Raw genomic sequence first — 24,730 nt, forward strand, 5'->3', positions numbered from 1 at the left:
TTTAAGAAAAAGAAAGGACTTTTTAGCTTGTTTTCTTTCATAAAATACTTTGAAACATAAAAAAAATAGAAATAATATAGATTATATCTTATTATTAATTAATAATTTGTATAATTTTAATAAAACATGATTACATGAATTTTAATTAATATTATTAAAATAATTAATTTGAAAATATACGTTAGTAGGTAGAAATAATTAGTAGTTAAAAAAATTAAAACAACAATTACAAGTACAGTCCTTATTCTAATGACACTTAATTAATTTATTTTCCTTTCACCTCATTAAAAGCATAGAAAATTTAATGACATCCTCCCCAACGACGTTGCCAAACAAAATTATGTTCCAATTACGCCTCATCGCCGAGATTAAACCCAGTAATCGGACAAGCGAAGTGCCCGGGGGCGCCTGCCGCCCCCTCGCAGTGAAAAATCGGTAGATTTTCACGAGGGCCCGAACAGATTACCGATGACAGTGTCCCGCGGGGTTGACTGTCTCGTTCTTTGTCCGTAACAAAGAGGTTTGTTTTCGTGAAACACAACACCCACGTTATTAGTCCACGGCCAAAGGGGATCGACATCCCCCCCAGTGATCCGGATTGAAGGATTGCTTTTTATGAAAATGTATCAAATCTATTTCGGGCCGGAATAAATTCGTTGTACATACCTAAGCTTACGGTTGGCAACTTTACAACTTCCTATGATAGATCGGATCAACTTGACATTCATGTATGTTAATTTAATCTTGATAATCGTAAACGTCTCGACGAATGACGAATGTTAAGCAAAACTGCGTATATTTCGACAATTCAAATAAATTATCGAGGGGATATTCAAATTGGAGCCGCATTTTTTCGTTTGTAAAAAGGTTAATGATGTATGTCCAGTTCGGTTTACATGGTTTCGTTGCAATCTGATCTTTTGTCTCATGGCATTTTCCCAACCAATCACCAACGGGGTTGACTGATTGGACCTCCGCGTTGATAAAGAGTATTTTCTTGTACGTCAACACAAAACTGATTGTACACAAACCTATCTATAATTACTCGTGTTCGAGAACCGACGAAAATCAGGTAGGAATCGTAAATTGTGAGGGTAAAAAAATGTAATCTTATCCGTCCCAGTGAGGATTGGTAATCGGTTGTCGCACGCCACTGGCCTAAATAATGGCACGTAACACAATAGGTCGTATAAAACAAAAGTGTTATCTAAAAATTTTATCTGGGAAGGACCAGAAATAAACTACGAGTGACACCGTCTGGTAGAAAAAACGACCCAGTGGAATTCTGTTCGGTTATTTTATGTCTTCGACTCTCTGGGCTCTTAGCTTTTTAATTGCTGTTGTTTAACATAATTTCATTAGTGGTAGACGGTGTGCATGTCGCTGTGCGTCTCGAGAAATTATAGATGAACGTGTCACGTTTGGCTTAATGAATTGTTATTAGTGTTCGAGACTATTACATTTTAACGAACCAGTACAACAGGGTAATAATTTTATTTTATAAAAAATATATAAACACATGTTTAAGTTAAAATTATTTAAAGAGACAATTTGGAAATAGCTATTTGAATAATTCATTACAACAATAGAAATAAAATGACTGTTTACCACTTTATGCTGAAATCAAATTTTTAATAGAATAAAATCTGTACAGTATTTTTAGGAATCTTTCGATACTATTACATTTTAAAAAATTTATATAACAGAATAATAATTTGAATTTATAAAAATAACTGATAATTCTTCGAACGTACTGAATTTATTTGTTGAATTAAAGTATCAAGAAACGAAACTTTTAATAGAACAAAACCTATATTATCATATTATTAGAAAGCTTTCGAGACTAGTACATTTTAAAAAATTAATACAACAGGATAATTTATTTTATAAAAATAACTGATATTTCTTCAAACTTACTATATATGTTTGTTGGATTAAAATATGAAGAAATCAAACTTTTAATAGAATAAAACCTGCACCATATTATTATGAAAGCTTTCGAGAATATTACATTTTAAAATGTTAATAGACAGAATGATAATTTTATTTTATAAAAATAACTAATGATTCTTCAAACCTTCTGTATATATTTGTTGAATTAAAAAATAAAGAAATAAAACTTTTATTAGAATAAAACCTGGTCTATTCTTTTAGGAAACTCTCGAGACTATAACATTCTAAAAAATTAACACAACATAATAATTTATTTTATAAAAATAACTGATGATTCTTCAAACCTACTGTATATATTTGTTGATTTAAAAAATAAAGAAATCAAACTTTTATGAGAATAAAAGAGAATAATAGTTTTATTTTATAAACATAACTGATGATGAAAATCAAACTTTTAATTCAATAAAACCTGTATCACATTATGAGGAAGCTTTCGAGACTATAACATTTTAAAAAATTAATACAACATAATAATTTTATTTTATAAAAATAACTGAGAGTCTTCAAATCTACTGTATACTATATACTTTTAATAGAAAAAAACCTGTACTATATTATTAAGAAAGTTTTCGAAACTATAACATTTTAAAAGTTAATACCACAGAATAATAATTTTATTTTATAAAAATATCTAATGATTCTTCAAACCTATTGAATACATTTGTTGAATTAAAATACGAAGAACTGAAACTTTTAATTCAATAAAATCTGTACCATATTATTAGGACAGTTTTCGAGACTATTACATTTTCAAAAGTTAATACAACAGAATAATAATTTTATTTTATAAAAATAACAAATGATTCTTCAAACCTACTGCATATATTTGTTGAATTAAAATATAAAGAAATTAAACTTTTATTAGAATAAAACAGAATAATAGTTTTATTTTCAATTCAATAAAACTTGTATCATATTATGAGGAAACTTTCGAGACTATAACATTTTAAAAAATTAATACAACAGAATAATAATTTTATTTTATAAAAATAACTGAGAATCTTCAAATCTACTGTATATATTTGTTGGATTAAAATATGAAACCAAACTTTTAATAGAAAAAAACCTGTAACATATTATTAGGAAAGTTTTCGAGACTATTAAATTTTAAAAAGTTAATATCACAGAATAATAAATTTATTTTATAAAAATAATTAATGATTCTTCAAACCTATTGTATGCATTTTTTGAATTAAAATATGAAGTCAAACTTTTAATTGAATAAAACCTGTACCATATTATTGGAAAGCTTTCGAGATCATAAAATTTAAAAAAATTAATACAACAAAATAATAATTTTATTTTATAAAAGTAACTGATGATTCTTCAAATCTACTGTGTATACTTGTTGGATTAAAATATGAAGAAACCAAATTTTTAATAGATTAAAACCTGTACCATATTATTATGAAAGTTTCGAGACTATTACATTTTAAAAAAAGTAATACAACAGCATAATAATTTTATTTTATAAAAATAACTCTTCAAACATACAGTATTGTACATATGTATATATTGGTTAAATTAAAACATGAAGCAATAAAAATTTTAATAGTATAAAACCAAATGAAAAGTACCAAATGAAGCTTTCGAGATTACTACATTTTAATAATTTACAGGATAATAATTTTATTTTATAACATATCTGATGATTCTCCAAACTTGTATATATTTGTCAAATTGATATAAAAATCTATCATCGGACTTTGAATAGAAGTAAATTTCTATTACATTAGTAGAAAGCTTTCGGTACTATTACATTTTAACTGTTTAATACAACAGGATAATAATTTTATTTTATAAAAATATCCGATGATATTATATAATTTGTTAAATAAAATATGAGCAATTATACTTTTAATAGAACAAAATTATAAGACAGCTTTTGAGACTATTTCATTTCTACTATGTCTTTAAAATATAAGGATTTAATTATGGGAATAAAAACTATATTTTTTAAGCAGGCAGTATACACACATATATTTTTAAATTAATCTAGCAAACAATCAAGTTGTTGATAACCAAATAAATTAGGTGTATGTGACCTGAAAGTAGTACCAGATTATAGATAAATATTTCATTCAAGACAAGACTAAGACAATCAATTTACACCAACAAATATTTCCAGTAATAGAAATTAAAACCACAAGAAAAAACAACAAAATGGCCGCAATTTCCACAACACTTTAACTCACGTTGTGTTCAAGGTAAAAGCAATTCGCATGTCGCTGCTACGTATTTTATTATGTTCCTTGTCCAATGACACTATCTACCCTTTTGCCAAGCTCCACCTTTCAGCCGAGGTGAATACAAAATAGTTCTTTATTCTTCGGGGCCAGTTCTTGTTGTTGGTGTGTGTGTGTGTGTGTTTGTGTTTATGTGGAACTTAGCACCTGAATGAGGAGGTGGAGTCGTGTCAAGGGCCAATTGCCACTAAATTGTATTTGTAATGAGTTGAGTTAGTAATGGCCGAGTACCACCTATATATCATACAACTTAATGTGTGCCACCATCTCCTCTTTATGTTTGTGGCTAAAAAATATTTCGCTTTGGCTACGTTCCATCTGTTTCGAGTAAAAATTCAGGAAAAAAATTTATGAATGACCACATAATTAAGCCACTTAACTCGAACATCACACGGAAAACCGATAATTAAGCCGTAACAAGCATAAATCACCGCAATTCCGGCCGACGAGATATCAAAAGTGTTAAAATCTGCTTCCAATATTCACGCACCACTTTCCGAGTGCTCCAGAGAAACATTCCGAGGAACTCATAAATAACATCTAATGGCTCATGTACAGTTAACACATGCATTTTAGTGTGGTGTAGTAAAGTTGGCGCCTTGTCTCGTTTTGTTTCACGGTCCATTTTACAGATAGATCGGACGTTATGGTACCCGGTGGTACGACATGCGTTTAAAGTGTCCTGTCGACGACAGCAACCCGATACTTTCGTGTGTAGTGCTCCGGATTTTGGTTGTTTATTGCGACCTGCTTCCTGTTCTATTAGATGACAACTCCTATTTAATATACATGACAAACAATAATGTGGAGTCAAATAGATTTTGAATTTACCATTAAAAGTAAAGAGATATAAAAACATGTTTCGTACAATATCGTTAAGGATAATTAATCAGTAGTTAAAAATGTTTCTTCGTAAAATTCGAATTAGAGTTAATGTCAATGATTATAAGTTTGTCAAAGTTTAGTTTTGATATATATAAACTTTTAAATGTTATTATAATTAAATTTACATTCTTTATTCATTTATATTTTTGCTATTTATGACCTCAAATTCCTAATAAGTTTTTAAAAATGTAAATTTGGAACATGTAAAATTGTTAATGATTTGTGTATTTTTTTATTAATAATTTCATATTGTGACATTTGAAAAAATGAGATAAAATTTTATAGCATAGATTAACATATTGATTAAAATACCAAACTAATTAATAATTAAATACATTAATAAAACTGACACTTAAATATTCAATGATTTTCTGATTGGTTTAATCGGTTTGCGTCGCAGTTTGTAAAAATTACTCCATGAAATCTTGTAAAAATTTATAATATACTTTAAAAAATATATTCTTAATTTGTATAAAAAATAAGTTACTTGAATATTGATTATTTGATTTTTATATTAATTTTATATTAATTATCTAAATTTAATAATTTAAAATGCATATTTGGTTAAATTACTTTAAATACTAAATGTTAATTTTACCTATTTAATTTATTTATTAAAAATTAGTCCGATAAGAGAAGAGTAACTATAAAAATTCTTTAAATTTCTCAATAAAAGAATACTGTGACTTTAAAGAATAATCAACATATCTTCGAATAAGATTTTACTGTCTTTTTTAGAATAAATATTTTTTTGCAAAAGAAGAGTAACGTTAAAACATTTTTTAAGAATAAATACTTGAATAACATTCTTTAAATTTCTCAATAAAAGTTTACTGTCTTTTTTTAAAGAATAATCAAATTTTCAAATAAGAATTTCCTATCTTCTTGAGAATATATAAATTTGTACAAAAAAGGGTAACATCAAAACTTTTTTTAATAATAAATACTCGTATATCATTCTTTAAATTTCTTAATAAAAGAATACTGTGACTGTTTAAAAAATAGTCACAATATCTTCAAATAAGATTTTATCACACTTTTAGTATAATCACATTTTTGACAAAAGAAAAATAACACTAAAACTAATTTTTAAATATATAAATTTGTATTATATTATTTAAAATTCTCAATAAAAGAATACTGTGACTTTTCAATTAATAGAGTAACATTTTTAAGATTAATACTTATATAACATTCTTCAAATTTCTCAATAATAGTTTACTGTCTCTTTTTAAAAAATAATAAATAAACAATAAATTTTCAAATAAAAATTTCCTGTCTTTTTGAGAATAAATATTTTTTTACAAAAGAAAGGTAACATTATTTTTTTTTTAAATAAATACTCGTATATCATTTTTTATATTTTTTAATAAAATAATACTGTGACTTTTTAAAAAATAGTCAACATGTATATATATATATATATATATATATATATATATATATATATATATATATTTGTATTATATTATTTAAAGTCACTATTATTTAAAATTCTCAATAAAATAATGACTTTTTAAAAAATAATCATCGAATCTTTAAATAAGATTTTACTTTCTTTTTTAGAATAAATAAATTTTTGCAAAAGCAGAGTAGCATTAAGACAATTGTTAAGAATAAATACTGGTATAATATGATTTAAATTTCTCAATAAACGATTACTGAGCCTTTTTAAATAATAACACATTTTCAAATAAGAAATTCCTGTCTTTTTTAGAATAAATAAATTTTTTCAAAAGAGAATAAATACTAATATAATAAATAATAATAATATTCTTTAAATTTGTCAATATAAGAATAGTATTGTATTACCCTTCTTAATATAATACATTTTTGACAAAATAAAAATAATATTAAAACTAATCTTTAAGTATATAAATTTGTATTGTGTTCTTTAAAATTCTTAATAAAAGAGTAGTATGACTTTTTAAAGAATAATCAAAATATCATCAAATATGATTTGGTCATCTTTTTTTGAATAAAAAAATTTTTGCAAAAGAAGAGTAACATTAAAACTATTTTAAGAATAAATACTTGTATAACATTCTTTAATTTTTTTAATAAAAGAATACTGTGTCTTTTTAAAGAATAATCAACATATTTTCAATACAATTTTATTGCTAATTTCTAGAATAATTAAATGTTTACCCAAACAAGAGTAACATTAAAACTTTTTTTAAGAATATTTGTTTATGTTTTATATTCATTAAATTTCTTAATAAAGGAATCATCCGAATTTTGGCAAACAACATTTATATAAATTTCAAAATAACTGAAAGTGTTTAACAAATATCAACCATAAATAATACTATAATAATTTTCAAATTTTAAATAAACATTTTAAAAATATAGTCATGTTTATCTCTGTACAAAAATTCTAACAATGTAAATCGATAAAAGTTATATATTTTGTGTTGACGCATACAAATAAAATTTATTACATATTAATTATATAAAAGTGATCATTTAAATTAATTGTCCATTTATCCAACTACTGACATTATAATAATAATTTTTATTGCTGTCGCTGGTTAATAAATCGAACACGACAGTCCCCATTGTTTTCAATAATGCACAACTGAATCCATTACCATTGTTACGGCTTTTTTTATTTCAGCGAAACAAAGAGCTATGCAATGCCGTTGGGGATTTGCGGAAATCCAGGGACTCGCGCAGTCGCGAATTCCCGCTTTCCACGGATTCGTTAACCTCCATCTAGATCAATATCGCTGTTTAACTCCACCTTTCCGGTCTTCCGTTGGCGGCCATTTTCGTATCGTATGTCCCTCTGGAGTTTTCCCATCCGAACACCAAGAAGTTTACTCGGCGTTCCCATTGATTCGTTCAAGAGTGTTTTAATTATGAACTTGCTCGTGCAAGAGCTGGTTAATTGTGCAGATTTTAATCTTGGGAGTTCATTACAAAGTTTTTCAGACCAGTTTTTGCAGCCTTTGCCTTTAATTGTTAGGATGCAATTAGTTAAATGATCGCAGAGGATGGATGAGGGTTTCATCAATAGTCATTGCTACTCATTAAAGGAGTCTCAGTCTTTCATGGTTTATACTGGCTAGAATCTCGATAATAAGAGTTTCTTCACGTAGTTTTTCTTTGATATGTTTGCTTCTTTAGACGCTTAAGGTAGTTTTAGTATAATAAGTTCAATTGCTGTGATTAAATCATCAAATTTGATTGAGATTCTTAATACAAGATCAGCTAGAACACGTGATTTTAAATTGTTGGTTTTCGTGCTGACAAACACCAGACAAAGGAGGCTTCTTCCCCATTCTAAAGACATAATAACAGTATCAAGATTTCATCCCGAGTGCCTTTATTGACATGTCTAGAAAACCGCAACGCTTATTAGACCCATCAATCATCCGAACCCATTCCACTACCTGACAACCTTTATGGTTCACTTCCTAGTGCGTTTGTTTTATATTAGTATTTAATTGCATCTGGGTGGCGCTTGCATAGCCGAAATTCGCATCCGCATCCGGCATGGATCGTAGACGGTGTCGGATTACCCGCCAGCCACGGAATGCGATCGGCATTCCGGGTGGTGTGCGTGTGCGATATCTCCGACATGAGACGACTAATTATCGGGCGGAGGCTGATTAAAATATTATCGGAGCCGTTCACCCTCCGGCATTCGCAGCATCTGGACGATTCCTCTTTCTTATTCAGTTATTTTCGTTTTTTCGTTGTGAGAATCGAATGTTTGCTTTGTGCTGATCGGACGCCGTGCGGTGGAGAAGCTTGGTGGTTTATCCTAGTCAACTTAGATTAGGTTACTCCAGGAGCGACAATGGAATCGATTAGTGGAATATCGGTTCACGTGAACAACAACCATTAACGTCGGAGGTGCTGGGGAACAATAAATGTGTGTTATGAATTATTTGGGAAGATTAACATCCCTGATGCGGGGGTGAAGTCCCCGGCCAGAGTGGCGCGGGCCAAATGTGATAGAGCACGGAAGAGTAACCAGTCACCCTCTATTTTCGGTGACGAGGCGTCGTTTAGTCTGAATTAATTGTTGTGTACACGGGGAAATTTAATATGCTGAACGTTGCCGATAATCCAGTTTGGATAATGGTTGAGAGGGTGGATTTATTTTAATTTATTTAAAACGAAACTACTAGTAATGAGGATTTAAACCCGAAGAAGAACAAATATAGAATAGCATTTAAATTATTAAGGGCGTCAGATTTTCTTACGAATTTTTGAATCGCAGAATCTAATGATCAACTTTAAAGACTCTTCTCGTCACTAAGGTGGATTAAATTTAATTTATTTGAAAGAAAACTACCAAATAATAAGTGAGTTGCCTTTAGGAAACAAATCAGAAAAAAAATATGAAACGGAGACGTTCTTCCCATGAAGAGGATATTTTTGAACCATATTATTTAATGTCTAATTTCCAGATATCTTCTGGATATTAGATCTAGATTTAATTTATCTTGTTTGAAAGAAAACTACTAGTAAGTAATATTTATATTAGTAAAGGTGACTTTGATAAACTAAACGAAGGTAAAATGTGGAACAGAAAAGATTTTAATAGAAAGAAGATAATTTTGAATTACAGGATTTATTGGCTAACTTTAAGATGTCTTCTGGTCGTCAAGGTGGATTAAATTTAATTTATTGGAAAAGAAACTACCAAATAATAAGTGAGCGTGTCTTTAGGAAACAAATCAGAAATAAAATGTGAAATGGAGACGTTCTTTCCATGAGAGGACATTTATGAACCATACTAACTATCTAATGTATAATTTCCAGATATTTTCTAGATACTAAATCTAGATTTAATTTATCTTGTTTGAAAGAAAACTTCTAGTAAGTAATATTAACGTGAACGTGTCTTTAGGAAACAAATCAGAAGTAAAATGTGAAATGGAGACGTTCTTTTCATGAGAAGACATTTTTGAACCATATTAACTATCTAATGTCTAATTTCCAGATAGTTTCTAGATACTAGATGTAGATTTAATTTATCTTGTTTGAAAGAAAACTACTAGTAAGTAATATTTATATTAGTAAAGGTGTCTTTAATAAACTAAATGAAAAGATTTTAATAGAAAGAGGACAATTTTGAATTACAGAATTTATTGGCAAACTTCAAAGTGTCTTCTGTTGATCAACTTTAAAGATTCTTCTAGCCACCAAGGTGGATTAAATTTAATTTATTTGAAAGGAAACTACCAAATAATAAGTGAGAGTGTCTCTAGGAAACTAATCAAAGTTCTCAGGAAGAGGTCATTTATGAACCATATTATCTAATGTCTAATTTTCAGATATGTTCTAGATACTAGATCTACATTTAATTCAACTTGTTTGAAAGAAAACTTCTGGTAAATAGTATGTGATTAGTAGATATGGCTTAATAAAACCAAATGAAGATAAAATATAGACCTGGAAAGATTTTCCTAGGAAGAAAACATTTTTGAATCACATGATCTATTGGTCAACTTTAAGGTCCTATAAAGAGAAGATTTTTTAACCATTTTATCTAACATCAAATTTCCAGATACCTACTGGATACTAAAGAGTATTTAAATAAGTAAAGGTGTCTTTGGGAAATTAAAAGAAGATAAAATGTAGAAAAGAAACAACAAGGAACTTTTTCGTATCATATTATCTCCAGGTACGTTCTTTATATCATTCCTAAGCATCCAATCCATCATTGAGCACCTTTTAATTCCTCGCGTCAATATCATTGTCACCACCTGCTTTGTCAACGTACCCAAAGCTCACACACCAATTAGTGGCGACCATAAAAAACGGTCCTACGTTTTATTTTATTCGACAGTCGGTTTTTTTAATCGTTTTTCCCTCGGACGTTGTGGTTTTTTTCGTGAGGGTCAAGGCGACACCGGACAGACAACGGTGATCGATCACCGACGATGTCTCGTATCACTCCCCGGACAAGTGTCATCGTCGTGGAAACTTGATCCGGGGCACCAGGTAAGAACCACAAAACGACCAGATACCGAAGACAAAAGGTTTCGTTTTAATTTACTTCGATTTTACTGCGGTCGCATGCATTATTATTCAGTCGTTTAGTGTTATTTTATTTTTCGTTGGTTTTATTTTGGCTTCGATCGAGAGCTTCGAATGGGATATTCGCGTGTCTTCGCCTGATTTAAACGGGTAATTAAAGGGAATTATGCAAGGTTTGACTGGGAATTTTATTCGCAAAATATTACTTGGCAATTGAAATAATATTTAGCTACGTACTTAATGGTAGTTAAGATTTTAGTATCACTGCTTCTCCTTTTATTTATAGTGAACATTAAACAAGAGAACTGAATTGAGATTAGGGCTTCAATTCATGATAAAAGCTAAAATCGTTGTGTATACTGATATGGTAACCAGATATGAAGACATTTTCTGGACATTCACTGGATTTTAATGGACATCGAGTGGTGTACCGAAGAAATTACAAAACTCCATGGCTTTACATTTAAATATACAAACATACAAAAGATTTTATAACGGATAACATGAACGACAACTTGTTCCCGTTTTAACGAAGACAACTACCGACATTTCAGACAGTTCTGAACCTCCTTCCTCGACTCCATATGCATCGACATCCAATTATGCAAATGACAATTCGTTAGGACGTTCATCTGCTACCGCACATTTCACCGCGACTCGCACATCCAAATCCAAACTCATAAATCCTCCACCTTGTTTATATGCGGGAACACAGTCCATAATGGCCGGTTTAAAAAGGGCGACAACTCGCCTACGATAAATAAAACGGTGGAGGTCGCATTGTCAGTTTTAATTACGAATGTCGCGATGAAGAAGATAGCAGGAGGCAACGGCAGCAACAGCGTCGGGGTATCGGGTGACCCACCGCGGGTCATTCGGAATTTTTTGGGGGTAAGGGAACGACGAAGGTATCGATATCGCGACGAGAAACACGATATGGAAACGCCACGGGTTTTTATTATACAGCAATTAGCTGGATGCAATCGGTCCTGGGACCTGAGAAAAGTGCGATCACTATCTGTGCACGATTAAAAATGTAAAAGTAAATGTTTCTAATTGGATGTGCATAACGAGACGAACGCTTTTTATTATTGGCAATGATGTAGGAGGAATTGCAAATCGTTATTTGAATTAATTGAATGAATGGAGTTTCTTTAATTGTAAAACTGCCTTGTTTCTAAGGATGTTTAAAAAACTATTGATATGATGAATAGAATAGTTACCTTCTGGTGAAGGTGATTTATTTTGTATGTAAATTACAAATGATAAAAGTGAAAAAAGATAAATAAATTATAGACGATCGTATTCACATTGTGAATTATGTGTCTTGAAGTTTCCCAACCAACTTTTCCGTTCTTTCTTTTATTCTTCGTTTTTCCCACAATCACATGGGACCTTTTTTGCAAGATTCACTGATAGTTGTCAATATTAACTGTCACTGATGATATAAGAGTGATTCAGTATTTTTGAAATTCCACAAATTTTTAACTCTTTGTTTCAACCTCTCACTTTTGTATCATGATAAATGAAAGAAATGCATAAAAATATAGTACGTCATAATTATCCACAAAATTATCCAGTTGTTGATGCTATACAATATTTCAGATAATTATCAAACTGTGATAATTATTCGATGTACTATTACAAATTTGTTTCAGGTACATTATGGTCCTAATTTTTAAACCTTTTTCACTAATTCTCACTATTGTATCCTGATAAATAGAAGATGAATAAGAAATATTCTGATTGTTAAATTAGATTAACTTAATCATACTAACAAATAAGAAGATAATATTATTACTTTTTAAATATTCTTGGATAGAAATATATAAAATGATCAAAAATTTATAATTAACACACAATCATCTAATTGTTAATGCTACACAATACCCCACTAAAAAATAAAACAATAATGTCATATATATCAAAAATATAATTGTCCAGATAATTATTAAACTGTGATAATTTGATTCAGGTACATTATGATCTTCACTTTTCATATTTTTCTTAAATGCTCACTTTTGTATCCTGATAAATGAAACTAGATTAAAAAATATTCTGATTGTTAAATTTGAAGTAAGTTAACTTAATTATAGCAACAAATAAGAAGATAATATTATTACATTTTAAATATTCTTCAACAGAAATATATAAAATGTTTAAAAATTTTTAATTAACCAGACAATTATCTAATTGTTAATGATACACAATACCCCCTTAAAAATAATAATGTTGTATATGTCCAGATAATTATCAAACTTTAATAATTATTCGACGTACTATTACAAATTTGATTCAGGTACGTTATGATCTTTGTTTTTAACTTTTATCTCAACACGTCACTTTTGTATCCTGATACGTGAAAGAAGAATAAGAAATATTCTGATTTTGAAATATGAAATAACTTAATTATAGCAACAAATAAGAAGATAACATTATTACATTTTATATATTCTTGGACAGGAATATATAAAAATGATCAAAACTTTATAATTAACCAAAGAATTGTATAATTGTTAATGCTACGCAATACCCCACTTAAAAAAATAATATTGTATATATCAAACTTATAATTGTTCAGATAATTATCAAACTGTTGTAATTATTCGATGTATTATTACAAATTAGGTTCAGGTACATTACAAGATTTTCATTTTTAACCTTTTTCTCAAACTCACTTTTGCATCCCAATAAATGAAAGAATAATAAGAAATATTTTGATTCTGAAATATGAAATAATATAATATAGCAACAAATAATAAGATAATATTCTTGGACAGGAACATACAAAAATGATCAAAAGTTTATAGTTAACCAGAAAATTGTCTAATTGTTAATGCTATACAATACCCCATTAAAAAATTAAAAAATAATGTATATATCAAAATTACAATTGTCCACAAACTGTGATAATTATTCGATGTACTATTACAAATTTGATTTAGGTACGTTATAATCTTCATTTTTAACTTTTTTCTCAAACTCTCACTTTTGTATCCTAATAAATAAAAGAATAATAAAAAATATTCTGATTCTGAAATATGAAATAGTTTAATTATAGCAACAAATAATAAGATACCATTATTACATTTTAAATATTCTTGGACGGGAATATATAAAAATGATCAAAACTTTATAATTAACCAGAAAATTGTCTAATTGTTAATGCTATACAATACCCCATTAAAAAATAAAAAAATAATGTATATATCAAAATTATAATTGTTCACATAATTATCAAACTGTGATAATTATTCGAGGTATTATTACAAATTTGATTTAGGTACGTTATGATTTTCATTTTTAACTTTTTTCTCAAACTTTCAATTTTGTATCCTAATAAATAAAAGAACAATAAAAAATATTCTGATTCTGAAATATGAAATAGTTTAATTATAGCAACAAATAATAAGATACCATTATTACATTTTAAATATTCTTGCACAGGAATATATAAAAATGATCAAAACTTTATAATTTACCAGATAATTGTCTAATTGTTAATGCTACACAATACCCCACAAAAAAAAATAATGTTTTTAACTTTTTTCTCAAACTCTCACTTTTGTATCTTGATAAATGAAAGAAGACTAAGAAATATTCTGATTCCGAAATATTAAATAATTTAATTATAGCAACAAATAAGAAAATAACATTATTACATTTTAAATATTCTTGGCAGGAATATACAAAAATGATCAGTATTTATAATTAATCAGAGAATTGTCTATTTGTTAATGCTACACAATACCCCACTAAAAAATTAAAAAAAATAACGTTGTATATATCAAAATTATAATTACCCAGATACTTATCAAACTGTGATAATTATTCGATGTATTATTACAAATGATACGTTATGATCTTCATTTTTAACTTTTTTCTCAAACTCCCAATTTTGTATCTTAATAAATGAAATATGAAACAGAAATATTCCGATTGTGAAATCTAAAGTAATTCAACTCAATTATAACAACAAAGAAGAAGATCATATTATTACAATTTAAATATTTTTTGACAGGAAACTACAAAAATAATTAAAACTTTAAAATTAACTAGAGAATTGTCTAATTGTTAATGCTACACAATACCTCACTAAAAAAATGTATATATCAAAATTATAATTATCCAGATAATTATCAAACTGTGATAACTATTTGATGTACTATTACAAATTTGATTCAGGTACATTAAGATCTTCATTTTTAACTTTTTTCTCAAACTCTCACTTTTGTATCCTGATAAATGAAAGAAGAATAAGAAATATTATGATTATGAAATCTGAAGGACTTAACTTAATTATAACAACAAAGAAGAACATCATATTATTACATTTCATATAAAAATGATCAAAATTTCATAATTAACCAGAGAATTGTCTAATTGTTAATGCTACACAATACCCCAGTAAAAAAATAAAAAAATAATGTATATGTCAAAATTATAATTGTCCAGATAATTATCAGTGATAATTATTCATAATTATTCGATATACTATAATAAATTTTATTCCCGTATATTATTTTTAACTCATATTTATCGGATATTGAATAGATACTTTAAATTTCTTTCGAGTAATATTGTAATATATACAAAAAAGGAAAACTTGGTAACCAGAAAAACCAATGAGGTATTTTAGACACATTAATGCATGAACTCGTAACGAACATCGAAACATCGAAAAAACAATTTTTGCGTCGCACCGAAAATGAAATGAATTCCATTAACCCCGCACAAAAACATTTCGATAAATCATCTCGAAGTTTGCGAGGCCTTTGATTTGATTTTAACTCGATTACGGGTCAAATGGATGCTGCACCCGCACACCAGACGACGGGTGGAAATCGCATTACTGCGCCGCGTCTGTATCGAATTAAATGGGGGGTGCGGAACCATATACAAAATTACTGTCAGAATGGAGACATTAACCGTTCTAAAAGTGACGCACCGTTGGACGGCACCCTTACGAAAAATCATCCGTCCGATTTTAATGCAGTCTCTCAATCTAATTACTATCGACCTTCCAAAGCGACAAAGCGTCGTAATGCTTTGTCAGGTTTCCATTCAAATTAGCTCGTCACTTGCCGTTATTGCCGTCGTACTTGTAAGAATGTTGTTGGGACATCTCGAGTGTTAGGACCTCGTTGAATTACTGTCAGTACACGTCGTTTAATTGCGCGAATAAACTTTTGAATTTATGCAAAAAACACCTCGTTACGATTGCAATAAACAAACTGAGGCGGAGGGAAAAATAAAAGACACGGTGTGGCATTTGGTTTTGCAACAAATTAACCGTGCAAATTAAAATCTATTAAGTTAACTACTGTGGGCAAATGACACTATTAAAATAATTTACGAGCAAAAACAAAACTTGGAAAATATCGTGCGGCGAAATTATTGCCATTATAAAATTTTACGAGGCATCCTTTACGTATAAATAAACGGTAACGTGGAGACGCACTGCTCCTGCATTTTCGATTCGTCGTGCAACAATTTGAAAAGGTTTTGAATCGATGGTCCTGTTTTGCATGACGCTTATCAACGCACGCTTGGAAATAATAGAAACGAGGGCCTTAATACTAAAAAAATATATTATAATGTTTAATTCATTAAGAAAAAACGTGAAATCGTCCATATAAGTTAACTTCTCTTTTAAAACTTGTTAAATTACATTTTTGAGTACCCGAAAATTGTAAATTTTTAAGATTATTTTGTAATCTAAATTAAATACACAATAAAATATTGTGAAGTGAATCTATAATATATTTGTTTACATATAAAAATTATTTCATATTATTTTTTAAATATTATATCTTTAATAAGAAATTAAAATAAAAATAATAAAAAAAGATGAATTTATTGTTTTAAATATAAGTTTTAGAAAATTATTTCTTAGAGATCACATTTGAAAAAAATTAATGAAATAGTTTAATTATTGTTTTTTCTATTACAACGAGGAGGCTTTAAATTTCTTTCGTTCTTAAAAATCCTTAAACATTTTTGGAATCACTATTATTTTGAAACATATTAGACCAATTATTAAATTTAAATAAAATAATATTCAGATGATATTTGCAAGTGACTAAATAATATATTTTAAATATTATTTTATGTGTTAATATTTCAAGGACATTTAAAATAACTATTACAAAAAGTTCTTAAGGATAATCATTTAAAAAAAAGCCTTAAATTCAACTAAATTTTGAATTTTTAATCAGAAAATATTACTCATAAAAATATTAATTTGTCTAAAATCTTAGAAACTTAAAAATACCAATTTCTTAAATTAAAATTTGAGTTTTAAAAAAACATCTAAAGATCTGAAGCTGATTATTAAAATTACTATAAAATATCACAACATAATAGGAATTTGTGAATTTATAATATTTATAACAATTTTAGAAAATATTTTTTTATTTCTTGGAGATCATATTTGAAGAGAAGAATTCAATGAAAAGGTTTAATGATTGTGTTTTTTTTACAACGAAGGAGTTTTAAATTATTCTTATGACTTCTTTCATTCTTAAAAATCTTTAAATTATATTTTTAGAACCATTAGTTTTTTGAGAAATATTGAACAAAACATTTGTCATCAACTATTCTGGCAAATTAGTAATTAAATTTAAATAAAATAATATTTTTCAAGTGATTAAAAAAACGTTTTTAAGAATAATCATTTAAATAAAGCCTTAAATTCAATTAAATTTTGTATTTTTAATGAGAAAATATTACTCATAAAAATATTTTTTTGGAGATCACATTTGAAATTTATTAAATATTCTATTTTTATTATTAAAAATTTAATGAAAATGTTTAATTATTGTGTTTTCTTTTATAACGAAGAAGTTTTTAAATTATTCTTACGATTTCTATCATTCTTAAAAATCTTTAAATTATATTTTTAGAGGCATTATTTTTTGAGAAACATAAAATAATATTAAGCTGATTTTTCAAGTGACTAAAAAAAGTTTTTAAGAATAATCATTTAAAGAAAATATTAAATTCAATTAAATTTTATATTTCTAATGAGAAAATATTACTCATAAAAATATTAATTTGCCAAAAATTTTAGAAACTTATACCTAAAGCTGATTATTGAAAAAATATCACTAATTTAATAGTAATTTGTGAATTTATATTATTTATAACAATTTTTGAATATATTTTTTTTCTGGAAGACCAAATTTGAAATTTACTAAATATTCTATTTTTCTTATTAAAAAATTTAATGAAGAGAATTAATGGTTGTTTTTTCATTTATAACGAGAAAGTTTTAAATTGTCCTTATGATTTCAGCCATTCTTAAAAATCCTTAAATTATATTTTTAGAACCATTAATTTTGGTAAGTTTAATTTAGGATAATCATTTGATAGAAAATTCGATTAAATTTTGTATTTCTAATGAGAAAATATTATTTGGCTAAACTTTTAAAAACAATTATTTATTACACTAAAATTTAAATATATGTTGATTTGTAAAATTATGTTAAAAAATTATTTACAATAATAATTTAGGATTATATAATGATTCTAAAAATTTTGGTTATTATAGTATTAATTTTTTAAAAAGTATAAGAAGTTTATATCAGAAAACAAAAGAATTCTATTAACTCATCTATAAATTAAATTTTATACTTGCCACCTAATTTGACAAAAAAGACATACCTGAAACAAAGAACAAAAATTAATTAAAAATATTCGTAAAAAATTTAAATAAATTCGTTGAATTTGTGCACATTTTGAGGGACAGCTGTATTCTAGGATTTCAGAATATTCCGAATAATCCCCAAAAACACCCCACCTGCCGTACAGCGAAATTCCTCCAAATTTACGGAATTCATTACCGCAGTTGCAGTTTATTGAACCTGTTAGTGGTAATCAGAAACCGACCCGAAAGTGTTATTGATCCAAGATTAACAGCTCGCAGAAAACAAACCCGAAATGCAAAGGAAAAATAAAACAAAACAAAAAATATCCTTCGAAATACACAGAAACAGGTATATAATGAAATTAGTTTTAATTGGTCGTGATATGGGGAGTAAAATAAAGGCAAACCGAACAAAAAAGACCCGTTTTTTTATATTCGGCCAAAATGTTTTTATCTCGCCAGTTACGGGAACGCTAATTGACATTTATATTGTACCAGACATAAATATCGGGATGCCTTTCGCCGGGGCGTCCCATTAAAACTCCCTATGCAGATTGTGGGAAACGCCGGGCCCCGGTTCGCATTCCGCTCGCAACGGATAATTGCGCAAATAAAATCCGATAATTGTAAGGAATACGCATAAAAATGCCTATTAATATGGGCTGGTTGTAAAAATATCTTGTTAGCGCAATTCGACTTGAATGATATTTTTGTATCTTTATCCGAAAATGATCTCACTTTTGAAGATATTTAAAAATATATCGATTTGATTCGTAAAAATATAAATTCAAGTTACCACTAATAATAAAATTTATTTCTGTATCAGTGATTATATCTTCAAGATTTGCTTTAATCAAAATGATCATATTTTTAAAGAAATTTGAAAAAATATCAATTTATTGTGTATTAAGAAAAATTCATGTTTAACTCTTAGAGTTATTTCTGAATCAAGGATCATATTTTCAATATTTTCTTAAATTAAAATGGTCATAATTTTGAATAAATTACTAATAATAAAATTTATTTCTGTGTCAAGGACCATAATTTCAAATGATACTCTTACATTTACTAATAATAAAATTTGTTTCTATATCAAGGATCATATTTTCAAATATTTTCTTAAACCAAAATGATCATAATTTTGAAAAAAAATTGGAAAATATGTCGATTTATTTGGTACTAAGAAAAAATTATGTTTAACTCATAGATTTACTAATAATAAAATTTATTTCTGTGTCAAGGATCATATTTTCAAATATTTTCTCAAGTCAAAATGATCATAATTTTGAAGAATTTTGAAAAAATGTTGATTTATTTGGTGCTAAGAAAAATTCTTGTTTAACTCTTGGAATTACTAATAATAAAATGTATTTCTATACCAAGGATCATATTTTCAAATATTTTCTTAAACTAATATGGTCATAATTTTGAATAAATTTGAAAAAATGTCGATTTATTTAATACGAAGGAAAATTCAAGTTTAACTTATAGAATTACTGATAATAAAATTTATTTGTGTGTGAAGGATCATATTTTCAAATATTTTCTCAAAACAAAATGATCATAATTTTGAAGAAATTTGAAAAAAATGTCGATTTATTTGGTACTAAAGAATATTTAAGTTTAACTCTCAAAATTACTAATAATAAAATTTATTTGTGTGTCAAGGATCATATCTTCAATACTTCCTTAAATTAAAATCATCATATTTTTTAAGAAATTTAAATTAATGCCTATATATTTGGTACTAAGAAAAATTCGTGTTTTACTCTTAGAATTACTAATAAATTTTTTTTTTGTGTTAAGGATTATAATTTCAAATATTTACTCAACTCAAAATAATCATAATTTTAAAGAAATTTGAGAAAATGAAAAATGATTTATTTGGTACTAAGGAAAATTATATTTAACTTTTAGAATTACTAATAATAAAATTTATTCCTCTCTCAACAATGAAATTAAACTTTTTAATTTGTCATAAAATTTCAAAATAGTTTTATAAATAGTTAAATGAAAATAATTTATTAATAATTAATTAATTATAAATAATTTGAAAGAAAATTAATCTTAAAGAAAATGTTTTCCTATTCTGTTTTATTATTTTAAAATAAAATTTTAATAACTATGTATAACTTCTTTATTTTTAAAAATGTGTACGTATTTGAATCATATAACAACAATATTAATAGTGATTTAACGTTAGAAAATAAAACAAATTCATTTTATCTCAAATGATTAATTAATATTCTTTTAAACACTTTTTAAACAGAGTAATAAACATAGTTTTATATTAGTCATAAATGTATTAATAACTTGTTCATAGTTATAATTAGCTAAACCAGAAGCAAAAACAAAGGCACAGAAATAGAAGAACAGAATTCTATTTTAGAGATCAAAACATTCGAGTTTAAAGAATATTATATATTTGAAAAGTTTTAAAACATCATTATATTTAAAAATAATAACATACATACATTAACATATGATACATAAATTTATTAAAATTTTAAAATTAATTGTTTAGTAATTTCAAAGAATTTAAAATTAAAGTACCCACATACTTTTATTTCAGATATTATTGAGAAATAATTTGATTGTACTTGCAAATTTATCAAAAAGTATCTTTTTCAAAAATATTATATCATATTATCTAATAAATCGACTATTAAATTATTCATTTTATGATTATGTGTTAATTTGATTGAATATTATTTTTTCTCTAACATTTATTTATAATTTGTAATATTGTTTATTGAATATATTAATTTTAAGATAAAAATAAAAAGTCAGAAAAAAAAATAAATCCAGTTTTTGGTGCTTTGTGGGAATATTTTTATCGAAATACCAATAGTAAAATACTCGAATCGTTTCTAAACTCCGAGAACTTTATGGTGATTGAGCGTGCCCTTTAACATAAGAAAACCATCTCCATCAATATCCAACCATCCACTAAATCCGCCCGAAAACCAGACCAGCAAACTAACTGCGATCCCAGCCACCAAGAACAATGAATCAATTGTAAGTCGCCACTAATCCCGCACGTAGCACCGGCTCCAAACTCCCCCTTCCGGATTGATAGATACCAGATCGCGGATGCATGCACGGGATGCATTAGTCGAGATTTCGGCCGTTAATCCGCACCGGGACTCCACGTCAATGGATGGGAATTCGGCACATGCCAGAAATAACGCGGACCGTAGACCACAAAAGGTGCGGCCAGGTGGCGGCTTTACACGATAATTCATACGCACACGGGGGAGACGGTTATAAATAAAACGCAATTTTGGTTCGATCTGTTCGAATTTCTTCCGGGGGGACTATCAATCCAAATTTTGGTGCCTCGTATCTAAAAAACAACGGGTTGAAAGCTGAGGGATATCTTAAGTGCTGTGAAAAATCATCTTCCGAAGTGTCCCACAAAAAACCAACAGTACAACCAGTTAACCAGAGAATCACAAAGCTCTCGACGACGAACGAGCATGTGAACGACGACTGTGTATATTTTTTGTGTAGGGAGCCCGTGAGTGTGAACATGTGAGCAGTTAATTTATGTAAGTGCTCCGGCTGTGGCGTAGATGAAAGACTGGATGCTGCCAGCCCGATTTTCTTAATGAATTCTAATATTAGATAAAGGACCGCTTTAATTAACACTTTAAGTGAGATTTTTACGGCACCGTCTTAATGGACCCCTAAACGTGGAAGATGAAACCAATTTGTCATTGCGCCTCTTAAAGCTCGTCCGAATTTTTGTGTACAAGCAGCACCTTCGGTGCTTAGAAGCGTTTACGGCGTAATGGACGGTAATTTACATCGTTATCTCTCGGATGGCGTATTAAATTGAGATGCGGAGATATAACCACTTTTAAGTATCCTCAACAAATTAACCGTTTTGTCCATCACAAATTTCTTTGTTCAAATATTGTGACTTAAAAATTACACCATATTGTGCTGTCACAATGTATCCATTATGAAGCCACAATAATGCCCTAAAGAAACATCTGTAACATCTCACTTCCCTAAAAACCAATTGGAAACAAAACGCCGCCAGTTTTTTCTCTCTGTAACGAAAAAAGAGCAACTGCATCCCAACAATACAAATTGTGTCGTGCCGTACAAACAGAGTACTTAACCGCACTCGAGTGTGGTATCGTTGACAAAAGGGTCGCCGTAAGTGCACTTCGATTACGAGTGCTCCAAAATAGACCCCTGCGGCGTCTTTGTTCGGTCCTCGGGTATTTAGCGATCGGGGACCATCAACTTGTCACACTGACAAGCCCGGAGGGGTTTGTCAACACATTGTGACACGAGGACGGTCAAGGATCCGATGGTATACCTGTGATGGTGCAACGTTGCACAATGGGGGTTGGTCTGTTTGTTCTTGGAATTTACATAGATGGGCAAGACGATGGAAGTTAATGCGGGATAATGTTATTGTGATGGTGGCGTTAAAGAAATGTATTTACAGTACTTGGAGATTTTGCTGTTGCTCTTTTGAGGCATTAGTAAATGTCTCTAAAATACATTCTCTGGTGACTAGATATTTTATTTACTTGTTTGATGTTTTTTGGATACCGCTTATAATTAATATGTTAATAAGAAAATATTCCAATTGTTTCCAGTTTCCAAAAACTCTTTGATGATTGACTGTACCCTTTAACTCTAAGAAACATATCCATCACCAACCATTCAACAACTAAATCTTCACAAAACCAAATAAAATTGATAAAAGAATGTGAGAAATGTCTGTATTTGTATTTTTTGCCAAGAAAATTTAAAAATATTGTTAGTAAAGGCAAATGGAATAAAGCTTCCAGCGTTTATCTTTAAAGAACCACATTCATCAACAACCACTCATCCAATAAATGCCTTTTTAGGTAAGACTTGTAATTAACATACTAGTAAGAAAATACTCCAATTGTTTCTAACTGCCAAAAATTCTTTGATGACTGACTGTACCCTTCAACTCTAAGAAACATGTCAATCAACAACCATTCAACTACTGAAATTTCACAAAACCAAATAAAATTGATAAAAGAATATGGGAAATGTCTGTATTTATATTTTTGGCAAAGAAAATTTAAAAATATTGTCAATAAAGACAAATGGAATAAAGCTTCCAGCGTTTATCTTTAAAGAACCACATCTATCAACAAGCAACCACCCAATAAATGCCTTTTTAGATAAGGCTTGTAATTAATATACTAGTAAGAAAATTCTCCAATTGTTTCTAACTTCCAAAAACTCTTTGGTGATTGACTGTACTCTTTAACTCTAAGAAACATATCCATCAACAACCATTCAACTACTAAATCTTCATAAAACCAAATAAAATTGATAAAAGAATGTTGGAAATGTCTGTATTTATATTTTTGGCAAAGAAAATTTAAAAATATTGTCAGTAAAGGCAAATGGAATAAAGGTTCCAGCGTTTATCTTTAAAGAACCACATCCATCAACAACCAACCATTCAATAAATGCCTTTTTAGATAAGGCTTGCAATTAATATACTAGTAAGAAAATTCTTAAATTGTCTCTAACTTCCAAAAACTCTTTGGTCATTGACTGTACCCTTTAACTCTAAGAAACATATCCATCACAAACCATTTAACCACTAAATCTTCACAAAACCAAATAAAGTTGATAAAAGAATGTTGGAAATGTCTGTATTTATATTTTTGGCAAAGAAAATTTAAAAATATTGTCAGTAAAGGCAAATGGAATAAAGGTTCCAGCGTTTATCTTTAAAGAACCACATCCATCAACAACCAACCATTCAATAAATGCCTTTTTAGATAAGGCTTGCAATTAATATACTAGTAAGAAAATTCTCAAATTGTCTCTAACTTCCAAAAACTCTTTGGTGATTGACTGTACCCTTTAACTCTAAGAAACATATCCATCACAAACCATTTAACCACTAAATCTTCACAAAACCAAATAAAGTTGATAAAAGAATGTTGGAAATGTCTGTATTTATATTTTTGGCAAAGAAAATTTAAAA

General features: G+C 28.1%; 1 protein-coding gene across 2 annotated transcripts in view; it reads right to left on the reverse strand.

Annotated features, from left to right (window-relative positions):
- Positions 1 to 24,730, reverse strand: part of LOC109605407 (neurobeachin) — a 285,559-nt gene that overhangs the window by 6,347 nt on the left and 254,482 nt on the right. The gene's annotated exons all lie outside the window — the stretch shown is intronic.

This window comes from Aethina tumida, chromosome 7 (assembly GCF_024364675.1).
Source record: "Aethina tumida isolate Nest 87 chromosome 7, icAetTumi1.1, whole genome shotgun sequence".
Lineage (NCBI taxonomy): Eukaryota > Metazoa > Arthropoda > Insecta > Coleoptera > Nitidulidae > Aethina > Aethina tumida.